The following is a 14,200-nucleotide window of genomic DNA, read 5'->3' as shown; positions in this document are numbered from 1 at the left end:
GTCACTCAGAATATGTCCCTATACACTGGCTGCTTTGACTGTGACTTGACTCCAACATTCTAAACAGTTTGCTGTTCTGAGGTAAAATGTGTCCAATCTCCAGGTGAGGGCTGGATATCACTCAGAATTACAACTGCTCTCCAGATGGCAGAGATCAGTTCCCCTGGAGAAAATAGTGGGCTCTGTATCCTTATGTGCTGCTGAGGTGGCCCCCGTATGACAGCCAATGTGACGTAGCAATCAGGGCTTCAGAGCACGGGAGAAGCTGCAAGTGTGGGGGTGTGCAAAGCTGAAGAATGAGATGGAAATAAAGGTAGGTTGATGATTGGCTTGGCAGGAGATAGGGTTGCCAACTCCAGGTGGGAAATTCCTGGAGATGTGAGGGATGGAGCCTGGAGAGGGTGAGGTTTCAGGAGGTGTGGGACCTCGGACAAGTACAAAGCCATAGACTCCCCCCTCCAAACCAACCATTCCCTTCTGGGGAACCATCGTTGCCAATCTCCAGGTGAGGGCTGGAGATCACTCAAAATTACAACTGTTCTTTAGGTAGCAGAGATCAGTTCCTCTAGAGAAAATGGTGGACTCAGTATCATTATACCCTGCTGAGGTCGCCACAGCAAATTGACACTGAGTGTCCAAGGCCGGGGCACCTGCCCAGAGCCTCTTTCTAGAGGCCGTTGTCTTTATTTCCACAACAGGCCTTTTTTCTAGTAAGATATAATGGGGTAAGTCCTCTTGTGTAAGTGATCCACAGACACGTTGGTCCAATGATATTTGAAGAAAGCAGCCAGTCAGAACAGCCGGCAGCATAGTTTGAAAACAAAGTGATATAAAGGTCATCCTAAGAGTGTGGTTGGAGATGTTGGTCAATTGTAGTATTGAGCATTTTCACACAGGAGAGCCTTGGTGTCATGGATCAGGGGGGGCACTTTGCATAATTTATTCCAGTTTTGCTAAATGTTGGCGAAGGAGGGACCTGAAGTCCTGCCTGCCATTATTGCAAATCCTAGTTAGACGCATATTTGGTCTTTTGAAATTTTAGCTGGGGTTTTCCACATGCTTTCAGACATTCTTTCACTGCTATATTGGGTAGACACGCATTAAAAAACAATAATTTAGAATGCTGAATTCTTCCACCACTCTGTGCTTCCCTATAATCTCAGCATATTCACAGATATGTATGTAACAACCCCCCATCCCTTTTTTTCTGACTTCAGTTCTGAATTCTTCCCCAGTAATACTGTAGCATGCAGATGACATAGTGCTGATTTTGGATTGGACTGCTGCACCTCCAAGGAAGGTCTGGGAACTGAGTAACTTGCTGTGAATTATATAGTAAGGCAAAAGGAATTGTCGGTTGGGAAATCAGCTCTCAATGGCTTTCACGTTGAATAGGTCAAAATTTTTAAAATATCTTGGGCTTACAATTCAGTGAGAAGCGTTCCTGGGCAGACTCTCTGCTAGTCTCCAAAATATCCTAACTTCCACCTGTGGCAAAGGTGTGCATCTATTGTGGCCCTGCAATCACACAGGAATGCTCTGGTAATGTTTAGGGGGAGAATTGTGGGGGGAATTAATTATTTTGATGCCGTAGAAATTGTTCAGAACTTTTTTCTAAAGAGTAATTGTGCCTCTTGTGGTATACCCCCTTCCTGTGTTAATGTGAGCAGAAGTTGGTCTTCCGTCTACTAAAAGTTCTGATTTGTACACAAGACATGATTGTGTCGTAATGAGAATACTAAAGAAGTATTTTGGGATATCTTATTTTGTATTCAGCGAGGTGGTGCGACAGCAATTTGCACACATTTACTGTGACCAGCTGAGTCGACAGCAATGAGTGGAAATAAATTGAAAGGATGTTCTGCTAGACTGGGAGATGATTTATAACACCACAATTTGCGAAATAGTGCTATCTTCTAAAACATGACCACACCTTAGTTCAGTTGCTTCTGCAACCCCATGGCTCATCTCTCTGTAGAAAAATTCCACCAATCTCTGCTTTCAGTCACCACCTGCAGTGTACAGAGAAAGTAGGTAGACCATCATGCCAATAACCCATCACCTTTACTTTTTAGCTATGGAGCCACTGAGACGTTTTTTCCATCACATGCTGCATCATCCCCTGCATGGAAGACCCAGGAGAAGGCTTGTTGCTGATTTGTAGAGAAGATTTAATGGTGGAATGATAAGGCTGGCTACCATCCTTCCTATCAGGGTAAGTTTACAGAACATCACTGCCCATTTTGCTTTGGTGGACCAGAAAGTTGGGGGAGAAGCTGTACAGTGGTTTTTTGTCCCTTGCTGCTGTGGCGGAGAATTTCTTGAGAGACAACTTGAAAAATAGCTTTGTATGTATAAGGATACTTTGCCTCTTGTGAGCTGATTCTCAATCTTGAGGCATGTACATGTTCGTGCGTTTGGTCCATTGATATTCCAAAAATAGTGACGCTGTCATATTGGGGAAGTAGGGCTGCCAAATCGGGCCGGGGGGCGGGAAATCCCCCGCTTCCGCTGCCCGAGTTCCGGCGCAGGGGAATTCCGGCCCGGGGGGAACCCCACCCCCCAAGCTGCGTCACCGGAGGTGACGCAGCCATGTTGCTGACGTTGGGGGCGTGGCTGAGCTCGTCGGAGGGGAAAACCATATGGTTTTCCCCTCCGACGAGCCCAGCCACGCCCCCAACGTCAGCACGTCGCCCGTCACTTCCGGCAACGTGCTGCCGGCGCGCGCGCTCCGTCGAGCAACTCCCGGACTCCGAGGACGCTACCCCGCCGAGAGGGGTAAGAAGAGTTGGCAACCCTATGGGGAAGTCAAGTGATTGTACAGATGGTTTCAGCGAATAAAATGGATGTGACTGGAGAGTATGTTTGTAATCCCTATTCTAGGAGAGAAGAGGTAAACAGAATTACCCCACTCCCATTAATAGATTTTCAAAAGAAGAAAGCCAATGGACGCTTCAAGATAATTGAAGAGAGACCTCTGATAGAACCCCCAGTGATACTAATTAGGTTTCCAAATATTTTTTCCCCATGTTTATTTTCATATTTTCAAAAAATTACAAAACATTTCTTTTTGCAAGATTACATTAACAACATACATTTCTAGAGTCCATACTTCTGTTATACATTCAGAATATATTTCCCCCCTCACATATTAAGCTGATGTATGCTTTATCCATTTATATACCCTTATCCATCTCTTATTTTGTATTTTGTCATCTTGACCCTGTAACATTAAACTCAAATTGTCCATTTGAGCCAACTCCAAAAGTTTACTTGCAAAGTCCTCTTTAGAGGGTATTTTATCCATTTTCCAATTTTTTGCCAATAAAATACGTGCCGCAGTTATAATATATACTAATAAATATTCGTCTTGTATTGAGTATCCCTTTGTGATTATATTCAGGAGATAAATTTCAGGTTTCCAAACATTTTAAAAGTTTAGGGGAACACTGGTCAGAAGGGACTTTACCTGTTAGCCAGCAATGTGGCTGCTTGTTTTAAAAAGAGGGACTAAGCCCAGTACACCCCGCTTTAATAACATGAGAGCCAGTGTCGTGTAGTGGTTAAGAGCAGACCTGGGTTCAAATCCTCACTTGGGCCATGTATGCTCACTAGGTGACCTTGGGCAAGCAACACTCAGCCTAACCTACCTCACAGGGTTGTTGTGTGGAGAAAACGCTGGGCAGCAGAATGACGTTAGCCGCTTGGGTCCCCATTGGGGAGAAAGGCGGGACACAGATGAATTAAATAGACAAACAAACATGGGAGTACAACATTTGGCGACATATTGATTGGATGGAGGGGAAGCTAGTGTAATGGTTGACAACTAATGACCAACTCCAGTTGTGTCTTGAGCCTGTCATTCGCATTTTGGTGATACAAAGTGGCCCCCAACCTGGACCAGCTGGGTTCTTGAAACAGTCATGCCTTAATGGTAGGGCAACTGCCTTACATGCAGAAGCTCCCAGGTTCGATCCCCAGCACCCCCACTTAAAAGGTTCAGGTAGTAGGTGATGTGAAAGATGACCCCAGAGAGCTACTGACCTTGATAGACTGCTTTTGTATAAGACAGCTTCAATTACAGTGTAAATTTAACATGTGCCAAATTGCTCTCAAGAAGGGTAGGCTTGTAATCATGAAAGCAACAAGCAAGATACAAAGGTTAGGGCTATGCATAAACTGAAATATGTGAGGGTTTTCACCCCCAGCGCGCCATATGAACTCCTGAGAACTTTTACCTATCTGTAATTGCAAAAAATCAAATTAGGTTTCTAGTCCTCTGATCGCCAAGGAAAGCTGGAGGACAGGTGAGGATTGACTGTAGGCAGCTCAGGAATCAGAGCTTCCCAGTGGTCAGTTGGTAAAGTGACCAGTTCAAGACCGGAATCAGTTTGGCCCTCACTATTGCATCAGATCAGAGTGTTACTACTGTTTCTCTAGTTGGTCCCAGTGCTCCCTCTAAGCTGAGTTAGTGTGAGCCAGCTCAGTTTTTTAGCCTTCGGCTCAATCATTTTTGTCTTGCCTCAGGAAGGATGGCTCCAGAGCAAACTAATTTATGCAGTAGCCAAATAGCTCGCTCACAACTTTCATGCCGGGAGCTCACAAATTAGGATTTTTGCTCACAAGACTCCACAGCTTACAGGGAGCATTGGTTGGTCCCCAGTCACTCTTTAGCACAAGCAAATAAATTACCTTGCTCCTTCATGGCATGCTCTGCTCCAGCCTACCATATGTTTGAGCCTGATATAGATTCTTATCTGGCAGGGCTAAAATTACCCAGTGAAGGATGACATTTCTTATCAAGGGCTTTGCTGAATCAGAGAAAAGGCGGGAGGGGAGAACCGGGTACCCATCTCCACGGAGATCAGTTGCCAAAGGGGCCCTTTTGTTAGGCAGCGAAGCTTGGACTTTGCCAGCAGTATGTTGGAGGAGACAGGGAAGACAATGGGGCGGGGGGGAGGTTAGGATTAGCAGGATCCAGCAGGCTTAGATTGACAGCAGGGATTTGTAAAAGCTGTTCTGTAACTGCATTGGACGGTCAAAAGAAATTCAGGGTTTTTTTCCTCTGTGCCCAGTGCCCTTTTGACTTAAACACTTCAAGCATTACACTGAGTTGGTTCTTGGGGCTTTGGACTGCTCGGGTTTGGAGACTCTTCCTCACTGCTAGCAGTGCTCCCTCTGCGCTGTGGAGTCTTGTGAGCAAAAAATCTACTTTGTGAACTACTGGAATTAAAGTAGTTTGGTGTAGTGGTTAAGTGCGCAGACTCTAATCTGGGAGAACCGGGTTTGATTCCCCACTCCTCCACTTGCAGCTGCTGGATGACCTTGGGCAAGCCATAGTTCTGACAAGGGCTGTCCTTGAAAAGGCAGTCCTCGAAAGAGCTCTCTCAGCCCCACCTACCTCACAGGGTGTCTGTTGTGGGGAGGGGAAGGGAAAGGAGTTTGTAAGCCACTCTGAGACTCCGAGTCAAGAGCGGGGCATAGGTCCAATCTCCTCCTCCTTCTTCTCCTTCTCCTTCTTTGTGTTTGGTGTAGTGGTTAAGTGCGCGGACTCTAATCTGGGAGAACTGGGTTTGATTCCCCACTCCTCCACTTGCATCTGGCTGGATGACCTTGGGCAAGCCGTAGTTCTGATAAGAGTTGTTCTTGAAAAAGAGCAGTTTCTCTCAGAGCTCTCTCAGCCCCACCTACCTCACAGGGTATCTGTTGTGGGGAGGGGAAGGGAAAGGAGTTTGCAAGCTGCTCTGGGACACTTTTGGGTAGTGAAGGGCGGGGTATAAATCTAGGGGGACTGCTAGGGGTCTTCTTCCCTTTGGGACAGTCAGCAGATTGCTCTTGTTTTCCTCCCTTGGCCACTTCCGTTTTCTGAATGAGCAGAACTGCTCCCGCACCTGACTCCTCCTTGATCTGCAGGCCAATGCTGATATTATTCAATAATCTGGTATCCCCGCTCCATTTATTATTCTTAATTGCCGACAGTTGTCCCTGAGCTCATGGGAAATCCAGCCTTGGGAGCCCCAGTGTGCTGCAGATTTCCAAGGAAGACAGATAACGACAGATGAGAGCTGGAAAGAGGAGCGCTTAGGAGCATTGCAAAGTGATTTATCTCCCCTTCAGTTTTTTTTTTCCTTGGCACTCGGCATACTCCCTGTTTTAGGGCTCCTTTGAAATCAGCCATTTCATTTGCATGCGCGTGATGCCCCGGCACACCTTGGATGCTTTCGAGGAAGTGAGATAGGAGCAAGGGTGTAATTATAAGGTGTCTGGAGGTCAAAACTCACCCCTGAGAACTTTACACTGTGCCTCTGCGATATCCTCGGTGCAGACTGCCTGTGCGCTTCTGAGGCATTTGTGGGGCAGATGGTACCCCACACTAAAAATGTCCAGTTACGCACTTTTAAATTCTCACTCAGAAAAGCTGGATTCCGCGGCCTCCCACGATAGGGTGTATGGATCAAAGATACACATGACTCCCTCAGCTTGCATTGTTTGCTACAATATCTTGTGCCTTTACTTGCAGTGCAAAGGCAGTTGAGACCTGCCCTAGCCTAGCCTTGATGTGGGACAGCCTCCCTAGGGACTGAGGAGCCCACCATGGCTCCCACTATACCAGAGGTTCCCTCCACCCCACAGCCTCGTGGGGAAGACCTCCCTGCCTTCTCTACCACAACAAGCAGACCAGGAATCCCTTGAGTTAGATTAATCCACCCCTCCAGAGTTTCTCCCCCAGGAACAAAGCGCTCACAACTTTCATGCCGGGAGCTCACAAATTAGGATTTTTGCTCACAAGAGACTCTAGGGTTGCGGTGCTCATCTCCGTTTCAAAGCCGAAGAGCCAGCGCTGTCCGAAGACGTTTCCGTGGTCGTGTGGCCGGCATGACTAAACACCAAGGGGCACGGAACGCTGTTACCTTCCCACCAAAGTGGTACCTATTTATCTACTTGCAATTTCTTGCTTTCGAACTGCTAGGTTGGCAGGAGCTGGAACTAGAGACAGGAGCTCACCCTGTCTTGCGGCACCCGGGTCTCGAACTGCTGAACTACTGACCTTCCACAGCCTGCAGTTCAGCGTCTTAACCACTTGAGCCACTGCAGCTCCAAAGGAGGTAGAGAACCAGTCAAAGCCTGGACCAGGTGAAGGAGCACACACCTAGTAGCTTGAGGCACCGTGCAGGAGAAAGAACACCGCTCTCTAGATCTTTGCAGGAACCAGGGCCTTATTCTGGCTACAGGAAGGGGTGGGGTTATCCGCTCCCTATAAAAGCCTTTGCTTGAGCTCTAGCCCACACTGGTTCATTAGCTCTCCATCTTTGCTTGTGCTAGAATGAAACAGTTTCCTGTTAGTCCAGCTACTGTTCCTACACCAAGGGTGTGCTCCGGCCCAGCTTGACCCCGGTCGGCCTGCTGGATATCTCATGCGCTTTCTCCAAACTGTCCAGGTAGATAATGGGCCAACGGTCCAAGGATGCCGCAACCCCACTCCCAGCTACTGCAAATCAAGAACAGCTTTAAAAGGGGATTAGATACATTCATGGAGGAGAAGTGTATCAATGGCTACTAGCCACGGTGGCTGAGGGGAACCTCCACATTCAGAGGTAGTCAGACTCTGAATCCCAGAGCCAGGAGACAACATCAGGGGAAGGTCTTGGCCTCTCTTTACACCTCAGAGGAGCTGTTTGGCCTCTTTGTGAGACAGGAGACTGGACTAGGTGGACCACTGGTCTGATCCAGCAGGGCTCTTCTGATGTTCTTAACGGGGAAGGCCTCGGCCTCTCTGCCCTGCTGTTGGCCCTCCAGAGGAACTGATTGGCCCCCGTGTGAGACAGGATGCTGGACTAGATGGACCAAGGGTCTGATCCAGCAGGGCTCTTCTGATGTTCTTATCAGGGGAAGGCCTCGGCCTCTCTGCCTGTTGTTGGCCCTCCAGAGGAACTGGTTGGCCCCCGTGTGAGACAGGATGCTGGACTAGATGGACCATGGATCTGATCCAGCAGGGCTCTTCTGATGTTCTTATCAGGGGAAGGCCTCGGCCTCTCTGCCCTGCTGTTGGCCCTCCAGAGGAACTGATTGGCCACTGTGTGAGACAGGATGCAGGACTAGATGGACCACTGGTCTGATCCAGCAGGGCTCTTATGAAGGCTTCGGCCTCTCTGCCCTGCTGTTGGCCCTCCAGAGGAACTGATTGGCCACTGTGTGAGACAGGATGCTGGACTGGATGGACTAAAGGTCATATCCAGCAGGGCTTGTGTTAAATCTTATACAGTCAGGTTTCCAGCTTCTTGGTGACAGCAGAAGCTGCCCATGCAACTTTTCCACCATACTGTCACCACCATAGGGACAGCATCTTAGCAGGACTGCCTGCACCCATATGAACCCTCTCATTGTCAGGATCCATTGAGGAAGCTCTGTCTTGGGCCAGTGATGGTGGAGGACAGGGAGGGTAGCATGTACCAAAACTGACTTTTTGGTGCTCAGATACATTCACTGCTTACATGGTATCTTCCTGTCTGTGGGTGGAGTTTTTGTTCATGGGCGTCTGTTCTTCCTCTTCACGGGAGCTGGAGAATGGAGCAAAGCCTGCTAACCCCGATGTATCAGCGCCAAGGGAAGTGTCCGGGCGCAAAGGGAAATTATCACTAATTAATTAATTACTAATCCAGCCCTGGTAGTTTTGCTAGGGCCATGAGATCAGGGCAGAGGAGAGCTGGTCGACTGGATAGAATGTTGGAATTCAGCATTGGCCTCCCAGGTTTTGTAAAAAAAAAAAACCCTTCCCCACCACTCTCCTGTGAAAGCACTCATTGCTGTGGACCAGACATGTCAAATATACAGCCTGTGGCCCAAACCAGCCCATCTAGGGCTCTTATCTGGCCCGTGAACAACTGGGGGGAAACCAATCCGAATGTGAACCTGAAGGGCCTGCTTTAGGGTGTTATACCCATTTCTGAGGTCCCTCCCTTCTCCAAATGTGGGCCCTCCCCAGGGGCTCCCCTCAGATCTCCAGGGATTGCCCAGCCCAGAGTTTGCAACCATAAGGGATGAGGAGGACTGGTGTGGCTTCAAGCTCTGTGCTGCCAGCCCCCTTAGGGCCTGCCCGCTGCCCTTGGCCGAGGCACACTGCGTGCCGCTCCCTCCTCCAGCCAGAGTACGTTGGGCTCCTGCATCCGCTGCTTGGGCTGCTGGGAAGATGGCTGGCTGTTCATGGCTGCAGTCACACACACTAAATAAATCCACTTTCAATCCACTTTCAATGCACTTTCCAACTGGATTTTTACTTTGTGAACTGGCAAAATCCACTTTGAAAGTGCATTGAAGGTGGATTGAAAGTGGATTATTTAGTGTGTGTGACCGCAGCCCGTGAGTGGCAGGCAAAATCTCTTTGGCCCCACCTCCCCGAGCCCAGCCAAGCAGCTTCCCCCTTGCAGGCAGCCGAGGGGAAGCATTTGTGCACTTGTACATGGGGAGTAATATTCTGGGCGGTGGGATAATTCTGTGGAGCTGGCAGGAAATGAAGGTCTGCAAAAGGCAATTGAAGTGGAGCTGGCATCTTTGGAGAGTGGCAGTGCTTGAAGATTGCTTGTGGTGCTGGGGAGCATCTCGGTTCCCCTTGTGCTTCAAGCTTGTTGCTGAATTTGGGACTTTGATAGAGGGAGGTGTGGGATTGTGTGGCTGCCTCACCCCCTTCCCCTCTCCAGAGCCTATTGAGCGTAGCACTTTCTTTAAGGGAAGGCTTGTTGGGTTCCCCTGGTTGGTGCCACTTGCCTGTCTTTGGCTGCCGTACCTGCAGCAATGGAATGCAACCCTTTGTGTGCTCCAGCTCATCAAAAGCTTCTGAAATGGGTTAGTGTTTAAAGAACCACAAGAGTCCCCGGTAGTTGCACCTTGATTGTCTCTCTGCACTGTGCAAAACGTCTTGTACGTATCGAGCAAAGGGTGGTGAGGTAGGTGCCAAGGATGGGCAAGGGTCGCGGTCAGTGGTAAAATATCTCCAGAACATTTTATGGCACACCTGGCCCGGCCCGACAAAGTGACATTTATGTCAAATCTGGCCCTTGTAACCGATGAGTTTGACTTGACAACTCTGCTCTGGGCGATTCACAGTATCTCGGCCAGCTGTTCGGTAAAGAGGTTTTTGTGGTGCTCACTGCAGTGGTCCTCAGCGTGCACACGAAAGCTTATACCCAGGATTCAAGTTTGTTGTCCTTAAAGGTGCCACTGGACTCAGACTTCGTTCTAAATGGATGGTCGCCATTTCTCCCCAGTGGAGTAGCAATCAGGTGGGAAAGGCCACATGGACCCTGCCACATGGATGTGGTATTCATGCACATAGTGCGTAGGTATTCATGCATGTGGGACCCCAGCACAAACAAGAACACCGTCCCCCGTGTGGTTATGGGAGGAGTGGGAGGGAGTTGACAGAGATGCATTAGCACCCACCCACCTTGGACTCGGCATACGCAAACCCTGTTTGCCAGTGAGGCAGAAGAAGACCTATTCATATGTGCAGGAGATTTTTTTTCCCCCCCAACAAAAGAAGGGGAGGAATTATTTATGCTCTGTGTCCCTTTCCCCCCAGTAGAATATATGCAGTTTCTGTTATCGAGACCTCTCTGCAGACGCAGAGGGGGATTCTGGAAAGAGCAAAAAAAAGAAGAGAATGCATATCTGTATCTGCTAAAGAGATGCAAATGACAAGATTGGTGTTTTTTAACAGAGATGATAAAGTGGCCAGGGAGTGAATGAGTCAGACTTCCTTTTCCCTGATGCGCACCCTTCCCCTTGATCTTCTTCTTCGGATGGTGTGTAGCGTAGGTGTCGCTGGGCTGAGCTCAGGGTTTCCCAGACAGGGGGTGGACCGATGATGGAGGGGAGGGGAGGGGAGGGGATACGAACAATCCGGTGGGTGGGGGTGCCGAAAGGGGAAACTGCAGCAGTCTGACCTTCCCATAACCGCACAAACCTGACTTGAAGATGGAAAGGATGGCCAAGTCAGAGGGACGGGACCGAAATGGACAGGATCCACCAGAGAGGGCAGGGGGCCGCGTGCATCCGCCGTTCGGGAGGGAGGGGAAGATACATGCTACTGCCCAATATCTTTCTTCTTGCACAGTGCTTCCCGGCCGGAGGCATCCTTCTTCCCCGAGTGAAACAGACCGCACTTTTACAGTACAGATGGATGGATAAAAAATAAATAATTGGGGAGGGGCTGTGGCTCAGTGGTGGAGCATCTGCTTGGCACACAGAAGGTGCCAGGTTCAGTCCCCGGCATCTCCAGTTAAAGGGCCAGGCAGGAGGTGATGTGAGAGACCTCTGCCTGAGACTCCAGAGAGCCGCTGCCCGTCTGAGCAGGCAATAATGTCTTTGATGGACCAAGCGTCTGGCCCAGTATAAGGCCGCTTCATATGTTAAGTTAAGCTTTTCTAGTGCCCAGATTTGGGAGTGAGTGTTTTAGCTTTTTCATTCCTGCCTAAAAGGGCTGCGTTGGGAGAACCTCTGAGTGGGAAAAGGACAAGGCTTCCAGCAGTTAAGGGAAGGCTTTGGCGCTCTCCACTTCAGCGTTCCTCCCATGTGGCTCCCATTTCCTGGCCCTACATCTGCCTCCCCTCAGCCTCTGTGCCTCATTCTTTTTTGCTCATTTATTTACATGATTTCCAGTCCACCTTTTTCATAGGGACTCAAGGCAGGTTATACATGGCGAGCCACTATAATGACCAAGGCATTCGATAGCCAGTGCATTAGGATTTTAGAGGTCTGGAGCCACCAGAAAGGACCGGAGCGCAGCATACGTATTAACATGACATGCTAAGCGGCACAGAGATGGCATGATAGGATCCTACTTACAAGTAAGCTCCTAGCCAGCAGTATAGACCACAGTCCCAATAATTGGCCCAAACGTGTTCCTGAACTATTTTGTACACTGGAACCCTTTTACCTGCACCGAAAAGCCCTCTTGAATTGTTCATTTTGCAGAAAGTCAGGAGAGTGGGAGGTTTCCTCACCTCCTTGAGCGCCTCAGTGCCCCTGCCCAGAACCAGTCCAGTTGCCAGGTCCAAATAACAAGCCAGTGGGGGACTTGCTGGGACGCTCCGGGAGAGGGGAAGGAAGAAGCACACGTGTCACCCAGTAGTGACATTGGGGGTGATGCTCTGGGTTTTGGGCAAAACTCTGTGGTTTGAAGCGAATTCTACCATAGAGTTTTCCTCAAAAGCCAGAGTGTCCCCCCATGTCACTGACGTGCCTACATCCAGGGGTCATTTCGTAGAAAAAGAGCTAGGGGAACTCATTAGCATAACTCATTAGCATATGCCGCACCCCCTGACATCACCGGAAGTGTGTCATAAGGCCACGTGCAAGGAAGCCCTGCGAAGGCCCTCCCTGGCCCCAGGCAGGCAGGGGTGGGGAGAGGCAGGGAGGAAGCAACTTACCCTCCCTCTTCTCCTGCCTCCTCCTGGCTGAATGAGGGCCGGAAGCGGGGCAGCCGGAAGCAGGGGGCAGGGCTTCATCATGTGCCCCGCCCCCCCGTATCTCACCCGGGGGAACTGCCTTCCCCCACGATCCCCCCCGAAATGACCTCTGCCTACATCATTTCTGAGTGACACATGTCACATTTGGCCATAATTCTCCCCCACTGGGCAGCTAATTAGCGCGGGGGGGAGTGCCGAAAACTGGGGGATCCCCCACGGGCTGGGGGTGCTTGGCAACCCTAACAGCAGCCCACCCTCAGTACCTCCTTTAGTGCATCTGTAAGATGGCGGGCACGAACAATGCGGACTGTAAATTCTTGCATCTTCATCTACCTCACAGAATTTGCATTTCCTTGGCGCAGCCTGGGTTTCCTTCGTGTCTCGCAGGACCAGGATTTGTTTTACAAGCTTGCTCGGTTAGAAGCATTTGAGATAATTAAGTGTAAATCAGATTCTTACGTGTCTCCCAGTCAGCTCGTAGGTTTCCATTTCCCACAAGGGAAGAGAACCTCAGGGGCAGGATGTGAACATCTAAAGGGTTCCTGCTGAGAACAGCTTTGGGAAGGTGTCTGTCTACAACAGGAGTGCCTGGTCTTTTTGAGCTTGCGGGCACATCTGGAATTTTGAGAGGGGGTGGTGTGCTACCCCAAAAACAGCTTCCGCGGGAGGTGAAGCCAACCCCCAAACAGATTCTTCAGGACACAGAGCCAAATGAAATTCTTCTCTCCTCACACCTCCGAGGGAAATGTAGCCCTGAAGGGGAAAATAGAACCATGCACTATTATGGAAAGGCCAGATACTTAACAGTCCTCCTGATCCTCCAGTGGAAAAGTCTTTTATTGGAATGAGGGCAGTCAATAACAAGCTCTGCCTTACAGTGGCCCCACCCTACGGTTGCCAGGTTCTTCTTAGTCCCCGGTAGGGGACTTTGGGGGGCGTTTCTAGGGGGAGTGGGGATGTCCCCAATGCAATGACATCACACAAAAGGTATGTCATCATGTTAGGGACCGGTTCCCCCACACACACGGCTGTACTCCAAGCGGGCTTCCCCTGCTTCTTTCCCAAAGCATTTGAAGGACCCCTTTAAATGCTTTGTGCAAGAAGCGGGGGGGGGGCTGAACTCCAAGGCGTGTTCCTCCCCTCCTGCAAGATTTAAAGGGCCCTCCAGCTGGTCAGCGGGCCACATGCTCCTGCCGATCAGCTGGAGGGCCCTTAAAATCTTGCAGGAGGGGAGGGAGAGGGGTGGCCACTGGTGGCTGTTCTTGGGGGCAGGGCTTCTGATCGGGGGATCCCCTGCCCCCACCTGGGGACTTTCTGAAAACCTGGCGGGGGCACCAAGGGGCGGGTACCGTTGCACCCACAGGCACCATGTTGGGGAACCCTGATCTACCGGAAGGCCTCCTTTTGTAAGAGATAAACCCTTCAAGCACGCTCCCTTGTTCCCTCAGGGGAGAGGTTGGAACTTTCTGGGATTAATGTCACTGGGTCTGGTTGCCTAAGAATAGCGAATTATTTGAGGGGGAGGACCTGACCTTACACAACTCTGGCTCTAGTGTGAAGCATTCAGCTGGAAAGAATCCGTGCCAGGATTTCATCAATTTCAGAATATCCCTGGCTCCGTTTGATGAGTATAATTGTTAACACTCAGCCTCAAAGGACTAGCCTGTTGAGGTCCACTGCTACAAAATATGTTTGGCCTCGCCCAGATAATGAGGTTGCCAGCCTCCAGGTGGGGC

This window comes from Gekko japonicus, unplaced genomic scaffold, assembly GCF_001447785.1.
Source record: "Gekko japonicus isolate JY-2015 unplaced genomic scaffold, Gekko_japonicus_V1.1 scaffold858, whole genome shotgun sequence".
In the NCBI taxonomy this organism is placed as follows: domain Eukaryota; kingdom Metazoa; phylum Chordata; class Lepidosauria; order Squamata; family Gekkonidae; genus Gekko; species Gekko japonicus.
This window is presented reverse-complemented; position numbering follows the sequence as displayed.